This window comes from Panthera pardus, unplaced genomic scaffold (genome assembly GCF_024362965.1).
Source record: "Panthera pardus isolate Hobbes unplaced genomic scaffold, ASM2436296v1 HiC_scaffold_4, whole genome shotgun sequence".
In the NCBI taxonomy this organism is placed as follows: domain Eukaryota; kingdom Metazoa; phylum Chordata; class Mammalia; order Carnivora; family Felidae; genus Panthera; species Panthera pardus.
The window spans coordinates 6088265-6108008 of NW_026526969.1; the positions used below are offsets into that span (position 1 = coordinate 6088265).

The window sequence follows — 19744 nt, forward strand, 5'->3', positions numbered from 1 at the left end:
TGGGCAATTCAATCAGCTTCTCTGGGCTTCAGTTTCCACATCTGATAGGGGCCTGGCCGCCTCTTCCCGGCAGGGTCCGGTGTCCTTGAACATCCCTGACGAAGGACAAGGGCTCAGACCAGGCTGCTTAGAGCCGTGGTGCCCGCCCTCTACCGGAGGGGTGATCTTCCAGGATAGACAGGTTTGCTTGGTGATGGGGATTAGGGCCCACTTAACCCAAGACCCCAGGGGATGCTCATGCCCCAGCCTCCACCCTCCACCCTCCACCCTCCGCCCTCAGCCGGGGGTCCTGCAACAGGAGGGCCAGGTGGGGGCCTGGCATTTCCCACTGACCCGTTCTGAAAGGACATTTTCAGACACTGGTCCTGCTAGCCTCACACACCCCTGCCCATGGCAGCCCTGACTTCTGACTACCTCCACCCTGCCCAGAGGGTCTTCTTCTAGCCCCACCTCTTCCCGGAAATGGCCCCTGTGCCCCACCTCCTCTCTAAAGTGCCATATTGGTTGGCCCGGGCCCTATTGGTGCCGGGGTGGCTCAGTTGGTTAAGTGTCCGACTTCGACTCAGGTCGTGATCTCACCGCTCGTAGGTTCGAGCCCTGTGTCAGGCTCTGTGCTGATGGCTCAGGGCCTGGAGCCTGCTTCGGATTCTGTGTCTCCCTCTCTTTCTGCCCCTCCCCTGCTCACACTCTGTCTCTCAAAAATGAATAAATGTTAAAAAAAAAAAATGTGCTCATGGTAATCCATGCAGATGTGTGAGCCTCGGGTGAGAGCAGGGACCTCGGGGCTAGAACATGGTGGTCACAGGATGGGTGCTCATTTCATGACAATACGCATTCATTCTCAAAGGTCATTTAGAATAACCTCCCACTGCAATGAAGCAAGGAGGGCCCAGAGCGGTCAGCTCCCCACGAGCTCACACGGCCTGGGCCAGAACGCCTGGGCCCCATGTTAGTTCTCAGAGACGGACCCCCTTCCTGCAGGGTTCAGCCCAGGGACCCAGGTAAGGGAGACAGGCAAGTGAGGCTGGGGCTCTCCTGGAGGCCACCCAGGCTCTGGCCTTTCCCTTGGCCCCAATTTCCACTGCGCTGCATTCCCAGTGAGATAAACAAGGGATCAGTGGGAGCAAAATGAATGAAGTAACGGGGAAGATATGAGCAGCCGCGCCCAGCCCCCGGCCCGCCCTGCCCGCTGCCCGACAAGGAGGGCTTTGGAAGAGGCCAGGCACCCCCAGCCTCGGCCGGTGCCAGGCACCAAGGGAGCTCCGCCCGGGCCAAGCCTCGGCTGATCCCCAGGCTCAGGACACAAGCCCCTCTCAGAGCTCCTGGACCCTCCGTGGGCCCTGTCCCCGGGCCCCACCCTCCTCCCTGGCCTCCTCAGCCCCCAGCCCTCACCGAGCTGGAGTTAGTTCAATTCTGGAGGCTTGGTGATCTGGGGAACGCCTCACTCCTGTGCGCAAACTGACCGAGCCCCCGAGCCATCTGGAACAGCATGGGGCTCGCCACCCTGGCTCAGTTGCGGCTAAGGTTTGGCCCGGGGCGGCCCATCCACGTCTGTGGGAACCCGCTGTGCCTCTGCCCGTGAGTGGTGGGAAAGCTGTTTATTCCTCAGACTTCCCCACGCCCAGTGCCAGCCGCTTGTCCCGCGGCCATCCTGTCCTCTCTCACTGGAACTCTGGGGGGCAGCTCCAGGACCAGATGGGAGGCTGGCACTGCTGGTCTCCAACCAGGCTGGACGCGGGCTCAGGCACCTTCCGCTGCTGAGATGTAGACAAAGAGCCAGTGTCAGCTGGACGGGGCCCCGCCCACTGGCTCCGGGGCCTGGCTTCCACTGCAGGGAACCGGGGCCTGTCTGTGATCAGGGACCCCCAGAGCAGAGTGCCCAGTTGCACCCTGAGCAGGGAGCCTGACTCAGACGGGGCCCGCCCACCGGCCTCACCCTGGGCCTTCAGGGGCCCACTTTTCCAGCCGACTTCCCGCCACCCCCCACCCCACGCACCTTCCGCTCTGACCATCGAGAGCCACGTCTGATTTCCTGACACACCTTCCCTCCTCCATGTGAGGGTCCCTCGATCTGGAATTCTTGTTCACCAGCCTCCTTCTGCACTCGACATCCTGGGCCTCACTGCCTGCTCCAATGTCACTCCGAAGAGACTTTCCTGCTCCCCGCCTTGTCTGTACTCGCCCTTCATTCTGACAGCTACTAGGAGCACGTGTCACCCTGGACTAACTTGCGTCCCCTCCTCACCGGCGCTGTCTGAAGTCCCAGATGGGGTCAGCCCAAGACAGCTGGGAGAGAAGGGCCGACCGGCCTTGTGATTGTGCACACATCTTAGGGGTCCCAAAGCATGTATTAGCGTGTAGCTGGCTCTACCATTTTTCAAAGAAGATTGAGCCCCAGGCAGGGAAGTGACGTGCCCAGACTCGTTCGGCATCGCTGGCCCCAGGGCCACACTGGTCTGACCCCTGTGATCATTCCCTGCCCCGCCGGGGGGGTGGGGTGAAGGGGGAGCTCAGGGACCGGGACCACAGCCTTGGATGGTGGTTCAGACACAGGCTCACCGGGTCCCAGGTCCCAGAAGGGGCTCAGGGGAACACACGGCAAAGAGAAAAAGAAGAGTTCTGAGACGGACGACTTACCCAGAGCCGAGGCCCAGAGCCAGGGGCCTGGACACCGCGAGCAGCCAGCAGGAGACCATGCGACGCAGGCACCCAGGACACAGAGCAGCCCGCCCCCGTGGCACGCCGGGAACACGGGTGGTGAGACCCGCCAGCTCACTTGAACTGGGGCCCAGAGCCCCACCCCCACCCCCCAGCCAGCACTGTGTCTGCCCCCAAGGGCCTCAGGGCTCCCCCATGAGTCGCCAAGTAGGGCTGCCTCTCAGACCTGATGCTAAACACACCCGATTTCAGCAGACAGACGTGGGAGGCACCCCCGAAGAGGCCAGTGCCGTCTGAGCAGAGCAGCGATGAGGTGACCCCTGACTCCCTGCCAGGAAGCCACTTAGCGGCAGCTGCGGGCGCACCGGAGACACCCAATCTGTCAGCATGGGCCACGTGACTGGCCGGCGTCCAGCCATGGCCTCGAGGGGAGCCACCAGAGGAGGGCCAGATGTGGCTGAGGGCCCCGGCTCAGAGGCGGGAGGGGGCTAAAGTCACCATCCTGAAGGAGACACCTGGCTTGGTGACGAGCTCTGAGTTCTCGAAGCCAGCTTTGACGACAATCCACCTGCTGCCTTCTCTGTCCTCCCTGTGAGGAGCACCTCGGAGGCTTGCCCGGAGCACTAAGGTCAAGGTCCTAAGGTCTGTGCCTTGGCCACTTACGAACTGTGCAGTGGCTGTGGGCAGGTCCCCTCACTGCTGACCTTCATCTTCCTCTTCCATAAAATGGACAAAAAATCTCCATCTTGAAGGATGATGCTGAGCAATGCATATGAGGTGCTCAGGGAGGGGGGCAAGAGGAGAGAGAAGTTGGGGTATTTACCCCCAGGCTCTCTTCATGCCTGGTCATAGCTTTGCCAGTGGTTGTACCTCTAGGGTCTTGGCTTCCAGGGTGGGGGGTCCACACTCCAGGAACACCCACCTTTCCGGGGCCCCCCCAGGCCTGAACCGGGCAGATCACAGCTCCCCACATTTGCTGTGTTGGGCCTCAGCCTCCCTTCTAGGTTCCCTTGTCCCCACCCCTTTCTGCATACACTCCCTTCCTTATAGCCACTCTGTTAACCTCTTTGGAGGTGTCCCCACCCCCTGCCAAGACCCCCCTGATACAGAACCCAACACAGGCCCTGTTGTCCCGGAGCTGCTTAACAAATGATATTCACTCCCACCAGCTTCTTCACCCTGGTCTCAGAGCTGGGAACTAGGTCCTTTAGCCCTGAGACCTGAGACGCCTCCCCCACCCCCTACCAAGTTGGCTGACTTCTCCCAGTGACCCAGGCTTCGCCTTTCTCTTCATCCACTGCACAGCCTGGTCCACAAGTCCAAGCTTCTGACTCAGTTTCCCTATCAGGACAAAACTCCCACTTCCTTGGCTCAGGACTACTCACGCTGGCACCTCCTTCCTCATGGAAGCCAGCTGTGTCTACCAATGGCTGGCCTGGACCACCCCACTCCCGCTGGCCATGTGCATTGTGTATGGGCCAGATGGGGCATCCCCTATAGCCAACTTCCCTTCCCTCCTTACTGTGCCCAAGCCTTGCCTGATCTCTCTCTGGACAGTGCTGTGGGCCTTCTGTAGCCTTGCCTCAGCATGCCCAAAAGGTCCCTTAGGCTCACATCTGATCTAACAGGCTAAAGAAATGGAGTGGGCCACAGAGGCCTTGAATGCTGAGTCCAGCAGCTCAAGTTGTAGCCTGAAGCCAGTGGGCTATCGAAGAGTGCCAGCAGGGGCTGGTGAGACTTCAGGTGAATAGCAGAGGGATAGAGGTGGGACAGGAGTCTGGGGAAGCAGTGAGGAGTTTGCTAGTACTAACCATGAGAGAGGAGAGGGGCTAGTGGAGAGGAAGCCCAGGCTGCAGGAGAGAAAGCCACCATGCTGTCAGAGGGGGACTGAGCCTCTGCTGTCTGCCTTGTGAGCCAGGATTTGTTCTGCCTATGCTGCTGGCTTTGAGAAAGATGGCCCAGGGAAGTGTGTTGTAACCTCAGGTGCCAGGGGCCAATGGGGCAGGAATGGAAAGAAAGGGAGTGGACAGGAGGGATATGAGCAAAATGGGGATTGTGTGGCTTCAGGCAACACAACAATGGCTCAGTTGTGTCTTGTGGGAAACTGAGGACACCCAGGCCTAGGAGAGCAGCAGTGACATATGCACAGTGACTCCTCGTCAACCTTGAGCCCTTCTCCTTCCCTGTTGTAAGAAGGCTTCCTTCAGCAGCGTCTGAAAGTATAAAATCTCTCCACATCCTGCCAACACTAGGAATTATCGGTTTTTTGCATTTTAGCCATTCTGGGTGTGTATGTGTGTGTGTGCGGGGCGTCTTATTGTGGTTTTTCATTTTCATTTCCTTGCTGGGTAATGATGTCGAGCACCTTCCCATGTGTTTATGAATCATTGGAATAGCTTTGTGAAATGCCGGTTCAAGTTTTTTTGCCCATTTTAAAAATAGGGTCTTTTTTTTTTCCTTTCTGATTTATGAGAATTCTTTATATATTTTGGATGTAAGTTCTTTATCATATATATACATTGCAAATATTGTCTTCTGGTCTATGGCTTGCCTTTTCACTTTCCTTCTTTTCTATCTTCTTTTATTAAGTTATAACTTGAAGGCAATTAAATGCACAGGTCTTAGGTACAGTTCAATCTTTGTTTTGAAAAATGCATGTGTTACAAACTTGCAACTAATAGACAGGCCCTGGAAGTTTAATGCATAGTATACCAAATATAGACAATGATATTATATTATAATCATCAGATTTGCTAACAGTCTATATTTAATTATTCCAACCACAAAAGAAATGATCATTATTGATATGACATAGGTGCTACCTATCAATACGATGGCAATCATATTATAATACATAAATGTGTCAAATCAACATGTTATATCTTTTTTTAAAAGTTTATTTATTTATTTTGAAAGAGAGAGTGAGCGTGTGAGCAGAGGAGGGGCAGAAAGAGAGGGAGAGAGAGAATCACAAGCAAGTCCTGTGCTGTCAGCGGAGAGCCCGATGAGAGGCTCGATCCCATGAATGAGGAGATCATGACCTGAGCCAAAATCGAGTCAGATGCTTAACTGACTGAGCCACCCAGGTGCCCCAACATGTTGTATATCTTAAATTCACACAATGTTATATGTCAAATATATTTTGACAAAAAAAGAAACCATCTAAAAAAAAAAAAGGAAAAATGCATACACTAATGTAACCCCTACCCCATCAGGACACAGAACATTTCCATCATTCCAGAAAGTTCCCTCATGCCTTTCCCAGTCAGCCAGCAACCCTGATCTATTTTGCATCATCATAGATTGATTTTGCCTTAATGATGATTTTTGATAAACAGAAGCTTACAAATTTTAAGAAGTCCAATATATATTTTTTTCTTTTATGGTCAGTACCTTTATGTCATGTTTATTAACAAATATTTGCCTGCTCCAGAATCATAAATTCCCTTATAATTTCTTTATGGTTTCTGCCTTCATATTTAGGTCTATGATCCATCTGGAACTAATTTGTGTGTGTGTGTGGTGTGAGGTAGGAATCAAGGTTCTTCCTGCCCCCGCCCCCGCCCCCATACATATATCCAGGTGTTCCAGTAGCATTTATTAAAGAGATCTTTCTTTTATCATTCAACTGACCCCGTGCTACCAGCGCAGAGCCCGACGCGGGGCTCAATCCCACAAACCATAAGATCATGACCAGAGCTGAAGTAAGATGCTTAACCGACTGAGCCATCCAAGTGCCCCAACATGTTGTATATCTTAAATTTATCAATCTAAATTTACATAAATTGTATTTGTCCCTTTGTCCTAAGTCTAGTGACCATACAGGCAAGGTCTGTTTCTAGACTCTATTTGGTTCCATTTGATTCCTTTTTATCAGCAATTAAACATGGTCAGGTCTCCCCGCTGCCTAATCCCCTCTGACCCTCCCTTAACTCCATTCTCTCCTTCCAACTCTCTACTTCAAAACAAAGCTATTTTAACAGTTCACCATTTCCACCCCTCATCTCCCACTTTCTTCCGCAATCCCTTCCCAAGGTTGGCTCTGTCACACCCATAAAACAGCTCCCTCCTTGTTCACCAAGGACCTTTTGTTGATTAATCCAATTCATCTTGCCTTTTGCCCCACGTGGCCACAGCCTTTGACAGCGGTTTCCACCTTCCAGTCCATGGATCCCTTTTCCCTGTTTTGTGACTTGCACTCTTGATTTTCTTCCTATCTCTTCAGCTACTCCCATCTCTTGCTACTCTCCCTTTTCCATCCCTAAAGTCAGGGCTCCTTGAGGCTCGGTCCTGGGTCCTCTTCTGTCTCACTTCCCACATCCTCATCTGGGGCACTCATCTCCTCCCACGACTTAAATCACCCTCCACGGTGAGGGTTATCCACTCTGGCTGCACATTAGAATCCCCCTGAACTATGGGGAAATTCCAGTGCCAGGTAGAATCCTCAGAGATTTTATTGGTCTAGAGGTGGGACCCGGGGATTTGGTATCTTTCAAATCTTTCCAGTCTGAGATCCGCTAGTGATGCCCAAATCCTTCACTCCAGCCTGTCTGTCTCCACATAACGCCACACTGCAAACTCAGCTCAAGTCTGAGCTCACCTTCCTCTCCTTTCCAAACTCACACCCCAGCAGCATTTACTTGAGTTAGAAACACAGGGGTTATTTTTCATTCCTCAACTTCCCTCACTTCAGACATCCTCATGGCTAGCCAAGTATTTCTAAATTCCTCCCCAGACAATTCACCTTTTTCCACCCCTGTGCCTACTACAAGCTGAATGTTAGGGGCATGAGGGTGAGCAGAGCAGACTTCCTGCCTTTATAGGACTTACAGTTCAGTAAAAGATGAGTGGGAATGGGAGTGAGTGAGTGAATCAACAATCATGTATTTAATCTCCCTGACATGGTCCTGAACATCGCCCTTGCCTCCCTGGTCACTTGGTGTAATTTGTACGTTTATTTTTTACAGCTTTATTAAGGTTCGATGGACATATATTAACAGCATGTACATTAACAGGCACAGTTTGTTATGTGTTGACTTATATACACCCATGATCTGATGGGATCAGCATCACATTTAAGATAACGAACGCATTCATCACGCCCAACAGTTTCCTCCTGTCCCGTAGTAATCTCCCACTGCTAACCTCCCACCAAGTCCCCAGACAACTCGCTATAGATTTGCTTGAATTTTCTAGAATTTTCTATACTTTTTTTTTTTTTTGGTCTGGCTTCTTTCATTCAGAATGATTATTTTGAGATGTATCCATATTGTAGCAGGTATTAGTAGTTCATTCCTTTCATTCCATCAAAGGAATATGATTATACCTCTATTTGTTTTTCCATTTACCCATTAATGGACATTTGGATCATTTTCAGTTTGGGACTCTTACAATTAAAGCTGCTATGAATATTCATATATCGTGTGTGTGTGTGTGTGTGTGTGTGTGTGTGTGTGGATAGATGCTTTCATTTCTCTTGGGAAGTACCTGGGAGTAGAATGGCTGGGTCCTGTGGTGGGAGTATGTTTAGCTTGTTAAGGAACTACCACACTATTTCCCAAAGTTGTTTCATGTTTATACTCCCACCAGCCATGAATGAGAGTTCCAATTTTTAAACTGGGTTGTTTGTCTTCATACTGAGTTGTAAAATCTCTTCATATATTCCAGATACAAGCCCTCTGTTGGCTATATTTTACAAGAATTCCAGTCTGTGCCTTTCCTTCATCATTTTCTCAACAGTGTCTTCGAGGAGCTAAAGTTTTGTATTTTAACAACGTCTAGTTTATTGGTTTTTTCTTTTATTATTTGTGCTTTTTAATATTGTATTTCAGAAATCTTTGCCAAACTCAAGTGGTAACTAGGACTTTTTCCCCCTAGGTTTTCTTCCAGAGTTCCATAGTTTAGCAATGACAGGTCTGTGATCCATTTTGAATTTATTTTTGTGTATGGTGTGAGGTAGGGGACTTCTACCGGTCTTACTCCTCCTCTAATCCACACTGTAGGGTGGTTTGGCCAACGTTCAAATCTTACCATGTCACTCCCCTGCTTAAATGGTCTCCCACAAGGCAAACCAACCAGCTGCAGCTGTGTAGGTGCCTCGGCTCACAGCTGGCCTTAGCTGACCTCTCCAGTCTTTATCTCCTTGTTCCGTGACCACCAAAAGCCACTTCTCAGACATCGTATGTTCCTCCCTCACCCCTGGGTTTGGCACATGCTGTTCCTTCTGCCTGGATGCACACTCCCCCCACAACCCCATCTTCCCTATCACCATAAACCTCTGGTGTTTCTTGTGGGTCCTTCCCAGATTAACTTAGACATTGCCTCCTCCCCCAGAAGCCTTGGACAGGGTTCAAATGATGCCTCTGAGCCCCCAAATTGTGCTGATACACTGCTGGTCGCTGGAATCATAATTATCTAGTTACCTGCTTGTTTGTCCCTCATCCAGCTCCTTCGGGGCAAGGACAGGTTTCCCTCATTCAAGACATGAGTCAAAGTATTTAACAACCTCTCCAGGAGGACACACCGGCTGAAAATCAACCCGGCCTTGGGGCGTTTGGGTGGCACAGTCGGCTAAGCATTCAACTCTTGACTTCAGCTCAGGTCATGATCTCAGAGTTCGTGGGATCGAGCCCCGTGTCGGGCTCCATGCTCTCGGTGCAGAGCCTCCTTGGGATTCTCTCTCTCTCCTTCTCTCTCTATCTTCCCCCACCCCCCTGCTTGTGCTCTCTCTCTCTCTCTCTAAATAAAATAAACTAAAAAAGAAATTGAAAATCAGTCTGGTCTTTATCTGTGTCCTCAGTGGCACGAAGGAGGCCTGGCCTGTTGTGGCGTGAACGCCCCAGGCATTATGCCTGCACACTGTCCCCTCCACCTGGGCATTTTGCTCCTAGGCACACTGACCTCATGTGTGCTCCCTTGGGGGCGGGGAGGAGGCCTTTGGGAAAAGGAGGAGCTGGGGCTGGAGAGGGCTGCAGAAGCGGAGGTTTGGGCAACGCAAGTTGTAGAGGTTGAGGAAGAACGGGCCCAGGACCTCAGTTCGGGGTGGGTTTCGGGGCCTGAGTCGGGGCACAGGGGGGAAACCCTGGGGAGGATCTGTGATTCAGGAGCTCCGGGCCCCAGGCAACTTCAAGGCTTTTGCACGGTCCTGCCAGCTCCGGCCAGGCAAGGGGGTGAACCTGAGGTCACCCCAAGCCTCTCGCTTGCTCTCTCAAACAGCCGCCTACCACAGGGGACCCGGGAGGCCAAGTCAATAACGCGAAACCATAAAATGTCGAAGGCGTTGAAAGTTTGGACAGAGGAGCAGACGCAGCAAATGGGGCCTTTTCCCAGGCAGCTCGTGTGGAACAAGCAAAACAGATTTATGAGCGTCTGGTGGACACGGAGTTGTGGGGGTTGGGGTGGGCGCTGGCCCGAGACGCGGAAGTTTCTAGCGCACAGGGCAGATGATAAATGAGAATTAATTGCACAGGTCCCATGACCATGATTTAATATGCGCGAAACTCTGCCTCTTCCTTTTGTGTGTTTTGTTACAGAGTCATTTGGAGGAACATAAATGCATTTATCGGCGCTTTTGTGGGCTCTCCCAAGGCCTCCCAGTCCCCACTCAGTCCTCTGTTCTCCGAAAGGCAGACAATCAGAGAGGGATGTTGGCCTCTGTGTGTGTATGGGGAGGGGGGGCTGCAAGCCCGTCCTTGGCTGGGACTGTGGGCTCCCATGTAGCTGCATGGCCTGCCTTGGGGTCATGGAGCACATCTCATTCTTGCTCTAGACTCTGGACCGTCTGTGAGGCTTTGAACGTGCACGCGTATGCGTGTGTGCACCCTTGAGCTTTTTCTGAGTGCCAGACTTTGCCATAGGGAGGACCGAGGAGCTTGGCTGTTCGGAACCATTCCTCCCTCCAGCCTGTCTCTCGGGGATCAGCTGCTTTGTGGGGGTATGGTTTTCCTGACACCCTCGGCAGCTTCTTACCTTCCAGCATGGTCCAGGAAAGATGATGCATCCGTTTCTCAGATGCCCTTGGCTGGTGTGGAACAGGTGGAGGCTTCTCGGGTTCCAAGGCAGCCTTGAGACGTGGGAGGAACAGATTGTCTGGGCCTGGTCACCTCAGCCTCTTCGGGTCCTGACGGGAGCCCCTGTCCACCCAGGTTAGTGGAGATGGGTTGACCAGAGTCAGAGAGCCTGGGAGGTGGCTGCCTCTTCGGGAGCTGCACGTCCTTGGGCTGACGCTTCTCCCTCCCCAGGGCATCCCTGAGCCACCCTGCCTCAGTCACAACCACCCCACCCACCAGCACCTCGGCCAGCCCCAGAGGGCCCCGGGCTGGTCCCCAGTCTCCAGAGCCCCGGGCCCAGTGCCGGGGGAAGCCGCAGGGGCCCCAGGGGCTCAGAGGCCGCAGCTCTGGGAGCAGCAATCCTAGGCAGGTGGCCGGGGACCTGGTGTCTTCGAGGAGCTTATAAACCCTCCGGGCCTGCCGTCTGGAGTCTCAGGCAGTAGTCGTCTGATTGCCACTGTTTGCTTCTGGAACTCCAGTCCTGACGGAAGGCAGTGTGTTTGGGAAGTGTTAGGCTGGGCTGTCAGCGCATCATAAAGGACGAGCAAGATCAACAAAGCCCCCGCCACCTTGCACACCACCCGGCTCTGCCACCGGGCGATGTCCTCCCCTCCACCCCCCCTCCCCGGCCTGGGGATCTACAGCCTGTTGGGGGCCTGATGGGGAAACCTCAGCCCAGGGCCGCTCAGCTGCATGAGTACTCCAGCTCCCAAATTTCCCGAGGTGGGGGCACCAACTTTGGTCATCAAATAATCTAGGGTGAAGGTGTGACCTCAGGTAACCTGTCATACTGTCATACCAGGGTGTCTGAGAACTGCCCCAGTATTTTGCTTCTGGGTGGAGAGAAGAGAGGCGCCGAGGGGCGCCTGGGTGGCTCAGTGGGTTATGCGTCTGACTCTTGATTTCGGCTTAGGTCATGATCTTGCAGTCCGTGGGTTCGAGCCCCGTGTCGGGCTCTATGCTGATGGGGCACCGGAGCCTGCTTGGGATTCTCTCTCTCCGTCTCTCTCTCTCTCTCTCTCTCTCTCTCTCTGCCTCTCCCCCACTCTCATTCTCTCTCTCTCAAAATAAATAAATAAACTTCACAAAAAAAAAAAAAAAAAGGAAGAGACAGGCCTGAGTAGCAGCTTTGGGTCCCTTAATTGTCTCTAGGGACATCAAGGTGACTGCCATCACCGTCGTATTTTGCTGTGAAAAACTCTAGGCCTCTGAGGATTTTCCTGTCCAGCCCCACAAGAGGTCTTTCACCAGAAGATTCGTGGAGGGACATCAGAGGACTTGCTAAATTTTACCTGTATGCTTACAGGTGCATTTTTCCGGGCAGAGCCTCAGAGGTCAACAACTGTAGCTCAGGGAGGGGAGGGACAGAGGGACGCACAGAGAGACAGGCCCCGGGTCTGCAGTGAGGGCTGAGCACAGCCCTTCTAGATGCCCAAAGGCGTGCTGTGAGGCTGGTATCGATACAGCCCCCCTTCTATCCAAAGGAAAGTGAGAGGCGAATGAGGCCAAGGTCACACACACCTGTAAAGGAGAGAGCCGGCCTGGAAGCCTGGCCTGGAGGTCTGCGGGCTGTCTCTATCAGAGACAGAGCTGCAGATGGCAGGCTCTGGGTGTTGTGTGTGTGTGTGTGTGTGTGTGTGTTCACACCCTCACGTGCAAGCCTCCCCACCCCCCCCCCACGCACATGCACACACACATGCACATCCATGAATGCAAACCCCAACACACACACGCGTGCGCATCTGTGAGCACCCAGGGCACGCCCTGCCCCCCACCCCCCAGCATGTGGCAGAAAGAGAGCAGGTTCCCACCCGGCTCCCACGGGCCGAGCCCTCGCTCACGCCCGTGGGTGATAAGCTCTCCCACCATTGCTCCGGGAGGGTGAGGCTCAATGAAATGATGGATGAGAAGCCCGGGGGCCCAGGGGCCCAGGGCCCGGGCGACGAGCGAGGCCTCAGCAGGATGGCATGCAAACCCCGTCCAGACTGGGGCGTCACCCGGAATAAGATCATGAGGCAAACACGAGCAAGGCTGTAAACACGGGCAGACGATGGGGGAAACGGGCCCTGGGGCTCCATAAAGAGTGTCCAGCCCGCCAGAGCTCAGGGCCCGCTTGGCTCGGGGGCGGCCGAGGGGATGGACGGTGGGCGGGGGGCTGCTCCGGGCTTGGCCGGGACAGCCGTCTCGGGCCGCGGCTGGCCGGTCCAGCTCCGATTTGGCTGGGAAGCCTGGCCTCCGCACAATAAACAACAGATAAATCGCAATGTGTCTGGAACTGGTGGAGAGCGGGGAGAGGTGCACGGGGGTCACCAGAGGGCCTCTCTCCCTCCCTGGCGGCCTCCCCCTGGGAGGAGGGCCCGGCGCTCCAGGGGGACTCAGCCCTGGAGCCCCTAGAAACCGCTGGGGGTCAGGGGTGCTGGGACCAGAGACGGGATGAGTTGAGTATGTGGAGCCAGAGAGGGCCTTTGAGGTGAATTTCCACCTGGAAAATTCCAAAGGAGTGTGAGGGTTCAGTGTTGGGTTGAAGGGCTGGAGGGCGGGGGCAGGGAGCGCCCCCCCCCCCACTCCCCTCCCCCAGCCTGCAAAGCCTCAGCTGCTCTGGGCACCCCCAGCCAGGGACATGGCCCCGAAGCATGGGACCCTCCCCTTTTCTAGAAGAGGAAGCAGAGACAGAGCAGTGAGGGCTTTGTCTTCCCGGCCTCTACCCTGCCTCCTCTCTGTGCAACCCCCTGGAACCCCTCCTTGGAGTCTCCCCCTCACCCCCAGGCAACCTCATGCACCCGCTCCACCTGCTAAAAACCCCCTCCGGGGGCTGCATTCTGGAAATGTCCACCTGCACGGCCCCCAGGCTCCCTGTAGGCTCGGGCCCCAAAGGGCCCACTGCACTGCTCCCCTGCTGTGGACCTCACCCTTACTGCCCCAGCCAGAAGCCGGGGTGCTGGGCCTGACCCGCTCACCCTTCTCCACTACCAGGCCCATCAATTCCTCCTCCCCAGGTGGCCCTTCCTGTTCCCTCCTGTCTGCCCCCCACCCCTGGGCAGCTCGGCCTTCCGTTCCCCGTGGCTGACGTGGCGGCCAGGAGGTTCTGCGAGAACGACTTTGTTCCCCTCATTGGCTCCGTGCAGTCTTCAGGACAAAAGCCCATTCTTAGGGTGCCAGAGGGCCCACCTGGCCTGTCACTCGTCACCCATTACCTTCTGTCCTCTACCACTGGACACCCACGCGGGCGACCTTTTGCAGGGCCTTGAATTTCACCATGTTCCACCCGCCACCAGGTGCTCCTGGAATGTTCTGGCAACTCACCCCCTTCCCTAGTCTGAGCAGGAGTTATGGCCCTGCCCCAGGAAGCTGATATGAAGGAAGAGACTTGGACATGCCCTGAGAAGTAAGTTAGTCTAAGGGGGGAGACACAGTCATACTCTGCAAAGGGTTTGAGGGGGGAAGGCACAGCCTTGGCTCAAAAGTCTAGTCTGAGGGGGGCACGGGGCCTCCTCTGAGAAGCCCTAATCAGAGCAGGGAGCTGTCACCCTGCCCTGAGAGCTGTGACCTGCGGAAGGATGTGGCCCTTCTCTGACAAGTCTGCATTCAACTGGGAAGGTCACTGGGTGTGGGCTTGCCCCCAGGACACCTTCAGTTCCGGGGAGGGCCTGTCAGCACAGGGTACAAGCCTGCATCCGCCTTCAGGAAGCCCGGGCCCAGGCGACGCCAGAGAGATGCCAGACACAGGGCCAGGCCCGATGACAGCGTTGGCCCTGCCAGCGGCTGTAGGGCCAAAGCTGGGCACATCCAATACTGGCCCCGACGGCCTGCCGAGGAGCGCAGAGGGCAGGGGCACCGGGTGGCCTGTGGGTAGGAAGGGAGGCGGGCACCCCTGTTCCCCTAACCCAGGCAGCCCCTTGTCCCAGGGCAGAGACATCTAGGACCACTCTGCTGCCCTCACAGGCCCACCCGGCCACATCAGGGCGACTTCTGTGAGCAGAGGGGACCCAACTCCTTAGTTCTTGGAGTATAGGTCCCCAGTGGCCCACCTTGAACCAGAAGCTCCCTAGAGAACGTAGGGGTGGAGAGTCACTATCTGCCAAGAGCCCACCTTGTGCTTTACCAGCACCGCCTCATTGCTCACAGCACCCCTGGGGGGAAATGCCCTTGTAGGCTCAGATGGGGTGAGTGGTTTACCCCAAATGCACAGCCAGGGGGTGGGAGAGCTTAAATTCAAATCCAAGCCCTCCCACGTACCAGGCTGCCTCAAAACCTCCTTGGAGGGGGTTGGGTCTCCCCTATCAGACACCGATAACTTGTGCCTCTCCTGGGTCCCATCAACTGGCCCCAGACCCCGTGGCTGCACACAGCTGTCCTGCTTGAATACGTAGTCCAGTCTTCAAAGAACACCCCAACAGTACCAAATGCAGGAATGCATTCCTTGTGTCTCCTCTCCGGGCCAGATCCCACACAGGCCACTGGGACCACAGAGAGAAGGAAACAGGGTTGATTCCTGATTAAAAAAAAAAAAAAAAAAAATTATGTTTATTTTTGAGAAAGAGAGAGAGAGAGCGCGAGTGCGTGCGCGAGCAAGTGGGGGAGGGGCCGAGAGCGAGGGAGGCACAGAATCCGAAGGAGGCTCCAGGCTCTGAGCTGTCAACACAGAGCCTGATGTGGGGCTCGAACCCATCAACCGTGAGATCATGAGCTGAGCCGAACGCTTAACCGACTGAGCCACCCAGGCACCCCTGATTCCTGATTTTCTTGAGGACAGCCTAGAACCCAAATCAGTGCCCCTGAGCATAATAGTCAACAAGCCATATGGGGTCACCGGGAGGGAGGGGCAGCGAGGGGGGAGCAGTCCACCCCTCAGGCCAGAGAGGGGAGTCAGCAGCATGCTTCATGGGGTGGGGGGGCATTCAGCCAAATCTTTGGGGAAAGATTTTCCAGGCCTAGGGCTGAGGAGATATTGCCAGACAGCCCAGACTTTCCAGGGGCCACACGTGTTTCACACAGGGAGACTGGGACCCAGGGAGCATGGAAGCCAGGGGCCTTGACGGCTGACTAAGGAGCTGGAACTTTCTCTGCAGTCAACAGGGAGCCAGGGAAGATGTAAGGTTCAGGGCGACACCCCCAGCTTGTCACTAATGTAAGCCCACAGTGATGGTCGATGAGGCTGGACAGGCAGGGTGGGCCTGGGGACAGAGGATGGTGAAGCGTTCCAGTAAGGGACGGGGAGGTTCGTGCTGGCACAACGGCCATGTGGCCGCCATTACAGGGCTGCCAGGACATTGGTGGGGAGGGAGGGGCTGGCAGGTTCGCTCGCTGAGAGAAGACACCCAGAGGAAGAGGGAGCGTGCTGGAGGGGAAGGTGGTTGGGTGCGTAGGCCTCAACTTTCCCCCTCGTACCTGGGCCCCAGCTCCCCCCTCTCACCTCAGATAGCTTTCCTCCAGGTGGGTGGTGGGCAGTGAGGGAATCCTTCACCCAGGCAGCCTGGAGCTAAACTCAGATGACAGGCTTGGCCAGAGGCGGGCTCGGAGGCCTGATGCCTCCCGTTCAGTGAGGCTGTGTGCCCACAGGCAGAACCCAGGCACCTACTCAGACCCCGCAGCTGCCATGGCGGGCTGCAGGGCCTGGGCCTGCTTTGGATGGGCACTGAGGCCTACTGGTGTGAGAATCTGTGCCAGGGCCATGGGGAAAGAGGGTGGTGGCCCCAGGAGCTTGGGCGTTCCAGCCGCCCACGGAGCAACAGGCAGCAGGCCCTGGCAGGGAACAGGCTGGACTGTGGGTGGCAGGGAGCCCTGGCCCGCAGGCAGCTGGCTTTCTACTCCTCCCCGGACCACCATCCAGCTCATCACTTTTCCCCACGGGCCCAGTCAAGTGGATGGAGACGGGGGGCTTTCGTGTGTGTCTCATGAGGGGGCATCAGACAGGCTTGGCATCTAGCCCCAGCCCTGTTCTGGCTCAGTACCTTGGGCAACGGACTGAACTTCTCTGAGCCCGTCTCTCCACTCCGACATGAAGAGATGAACTTGGCATCGTGCCTGGTCTCTGGTGGGGACTCACTGAAGAAGGGAAGCTGTAGATGAAGACAAAGCAGGCAGAGACCCCTGAGCGTGACTGCGGCACGGGAGGAAGGGTCTAGATCTCCTGCCAGAGATCTTAACGTTGTCGTCACTGGCTTGATTATTGCCTCCTAGAGGCCTCCTCTGGACAGGGGTCCCGGGCCTCTGGGACCAGCACAAAGAGCACAGGAAGGGGGGAAAGCCCAGACTCCCCTTCACCACCCCTTGACCACCAGTCTTCATGACATTAGAAGGTTTTGCTGAGGGTCAGAAAGACATCACCAGCCTGAGGTGGCAGGAAAGAGGGGAGCCCAGTTCTGGCTGTGGTTCCACCCTTACCTGGCCTTTCTCTGGCTTTAGTTGTCCTTTGTACCCAGTGGCCGGGCATCCAGCTTCTTTGACCCCACACAGGCCACTCCCCTTCAGTCTCCAACACTGCTTGCTCAGATTCCCATAATTGGGACGCCATCTTCCTCTTCTCTGGTGTTCCGAGCCCTCCTGGGGTCCCAGCACTCGCCCAGTCCCGGGATCCTTGCCCCAAAGCAGCCCAAGTACTTTTTACTGAGTCCCACGGCCGGGTTTGGGCCTGTACACTCCCTCTCAGCCCAGCCTGATGGCCAGGGGCCCAATCTTCTCCCCTCTTTGGCTCAGGCCATGCGCTTCAGGGCAGGAAGTGGGCCTCGGTGTCCCCATGTACCCCTCGCAGCCTGGGCACGTGACCTCAAGCAGTTTTCCCCCCTGATTCTACCCCTACCAGCTCTGCGTCCCCCTCTGTAACGGCGGGTGACACTGCCCCCGTGTGCCTCGTGCACAGGTGAGAATTCGAAGTAAGTGCTGTCCGTGGATGTTCTCAGTGAATCCTCATTGCGGTCCTGGGAGGTAGAGTCTGTCGTTTATTCCCTGTTCATAGATGAGGCGGTGGAGGTTTGGCAGAAGCAGTGAGTGGCTTCCCCAAGGGCTCAGAGCCGGTGAGAGAGGGAGCCGGAAATGCACCCGGGACAGCAGACAAGGCGCCCTGCTGGGCCGCGCTGCCTTAAAGGAGCAGAGGCTGTGCACACACCGTGCACCCTGTCGAGCTCTCCGCGGGGAAAGGGAGGGTCGCTCTTGTCATTTGACCTGTGGGAGAGGGAATCAGTGACTTACGGAAGCCACGCTGAGCCCATGGCACAGCCAGAGCGCTGACCCCCACTTCAGGCTCTTCCCCTACCTCGGGACCTCCCATTTCCTTGAGTCATATGTGAGGACAAATCTCCTTGGAGCCAGAGCGCGTGCATCAGGTGGCTCCGACCATGATCTGCCCACAGAGTCTTAGGTATTGGCTGCATGGGCACCGAGCCAGTCAGCCCCGACCTCTCCACCACCAGGCCACCATCACCGTGCAAGGCAAGAGTCCCAGTTTACAAACGCATGAGCCCAGAGGCAGCCGGGACACGCGGTTCTGGCCACACCCCGCATCTCGGATCACCTCTTCAACCAGAGACATGCCTGTTTGTTAAGAAACGTCGAGGGGCGCCTGGGTGGCTCAGTCGGTTAAGCGTCCGACTTCGGCTCAAGTCATGATCTCGCGGTCCGTGAGTTCGAGCCCTGTGTCGGGCTCTGGGCTGACGGCTCAGAGCCTGGAGCCTGTTTCAGATTCTGTGTCTCCCTCTCTCTGCCCCTCCCCCGTTCATGCTCTGTCTCTCTCTGTCTCAAAAATAAATAAACGTTAAAAAAAAAACACAAAAAAGAAAGAAACGTCTAATGTGGGGCACCCGGGTGGCTCAGTCAGTTGAGCATCCGCCTCTTGATTTCGGCCCAGGTCACTATCTCATGTTTGTGGGATCAAGCCCCGGGTCAGGCTCTGCGCCGACCGTGGAGTCTGCTTAAGATTCTCTCTCTCCCTCTGTCTCTCTCTCTGCCCCTTCCCTGCTTGCACTGTCCCCGCCCCCCCCCACCCCAAAAAAAGAAATGTCTAATGACGTCAGGGGTCCGACCTGAGAGCTGGGTGGGGGATGATGAACTTGGTAGCGGTGAGGGTGGAAGTACGTTTGGAGGTGAAGGTAGAGGTGAGGGAGGAGGAAAAGATAGGATGGAGGAGATATCAGTGGTGACGGTGACACTGCTGTGGCGAGTGATGTTGGAGGCAACAGGAACAGAATTAACAGCTGGAGGAGAATTGCTGAGAGCAGCTCTTGCTTGACCCAGGCCCCGACCCTGAACATGGCTGCTCGTGCAGCCACAGATTTCACTTCAGTCTCAGGAGCCCCTCTCACCAGTGTCACTAATGAACATTTGGCTCCAGGTAGGATAAGGGGCAGTAAGGGGACCCAGTTGCCTCCGAGGCATTCGCTAATGTGAACGAAACATCAGGCCTGAGTCAGGCAGCTGATGAGGTGGGGGTTCCCAATCCAGGAAGAGGCCCAGTGCCTGGGGGGGGGGGGGGGGGGGGCGGGAGGCAGACCGTTGGGAGGTAACCTGGGGACAGCCCCTTCCGGTCCAGAAAGGAAGCGAGGCCCAGGCCGCAGTCACGCATGACAGCAAAGGCATTACTGAGTGCATGTGGAACGGCCCTGGGCTCCCGGGCTATCAAGGGAAGGAGGCCAAGCCCAGCAGAGGGTCTGCTGAGGGTGACACTGGTGACAAGAAGGCTCCAGGTGTGGTCCGAGCGTGCGCTCTGGGGCGGCCCCTGGGCACTCCAGCATCTTTGGCGAGCGCCCGCAAATCCCTCCTCTGTGGTCATCATCAACACGCGGGTACTGCAGGCCCACCATGACCGGGGCTCAAGCTTTTCCATTACCCACGGGCGTCCTGCCCCACCCCGCCGCCGGCCGCAGTCCCCCGGCGCACCCACTGCTGGCCTCTGCCAGGACCCCCGGTGAGGGCCTGGCCTGGAAGAGCCTTGCCGGGGTGCCGGCCAGCCTCCCCAGTGTGCTGCCCGGGCAGTGGGCCTTGCCAGGTGTCAGACTCAATTTCCCGACCCTTCTTGTCCAGAGAACCAAACATCTCGTCCCTCC

At 55.8% G+C, this 19744-nt stretch overlaps 1 long non-coding RNA gene across 1 annotated transcript in view; it reads right to left on the reverse strand.

Moving 5' to 3' along the window:
• LOC109250606 (uncharacterized) overlaps window positions 1-19744 on the reverse strand; it is a 30698-nt gene that overhangs the window by 10602 nt on the left and 352 nt on the right. Inside the window, exons 2-3 of the long non-coding RNA XR_008419126.1 lie at window positions 17091-17867; window positions 10627-11187 (exon numbers count right to left, since the gene is read on the reverse strand). This is a non-coding gene — a long non-coding RNA (uncharacterized LOC109250606). The remainder of the gene's footprint in view (window positions 1-10626; window positions 11188-17090; window positions 17868-19744) is intronic.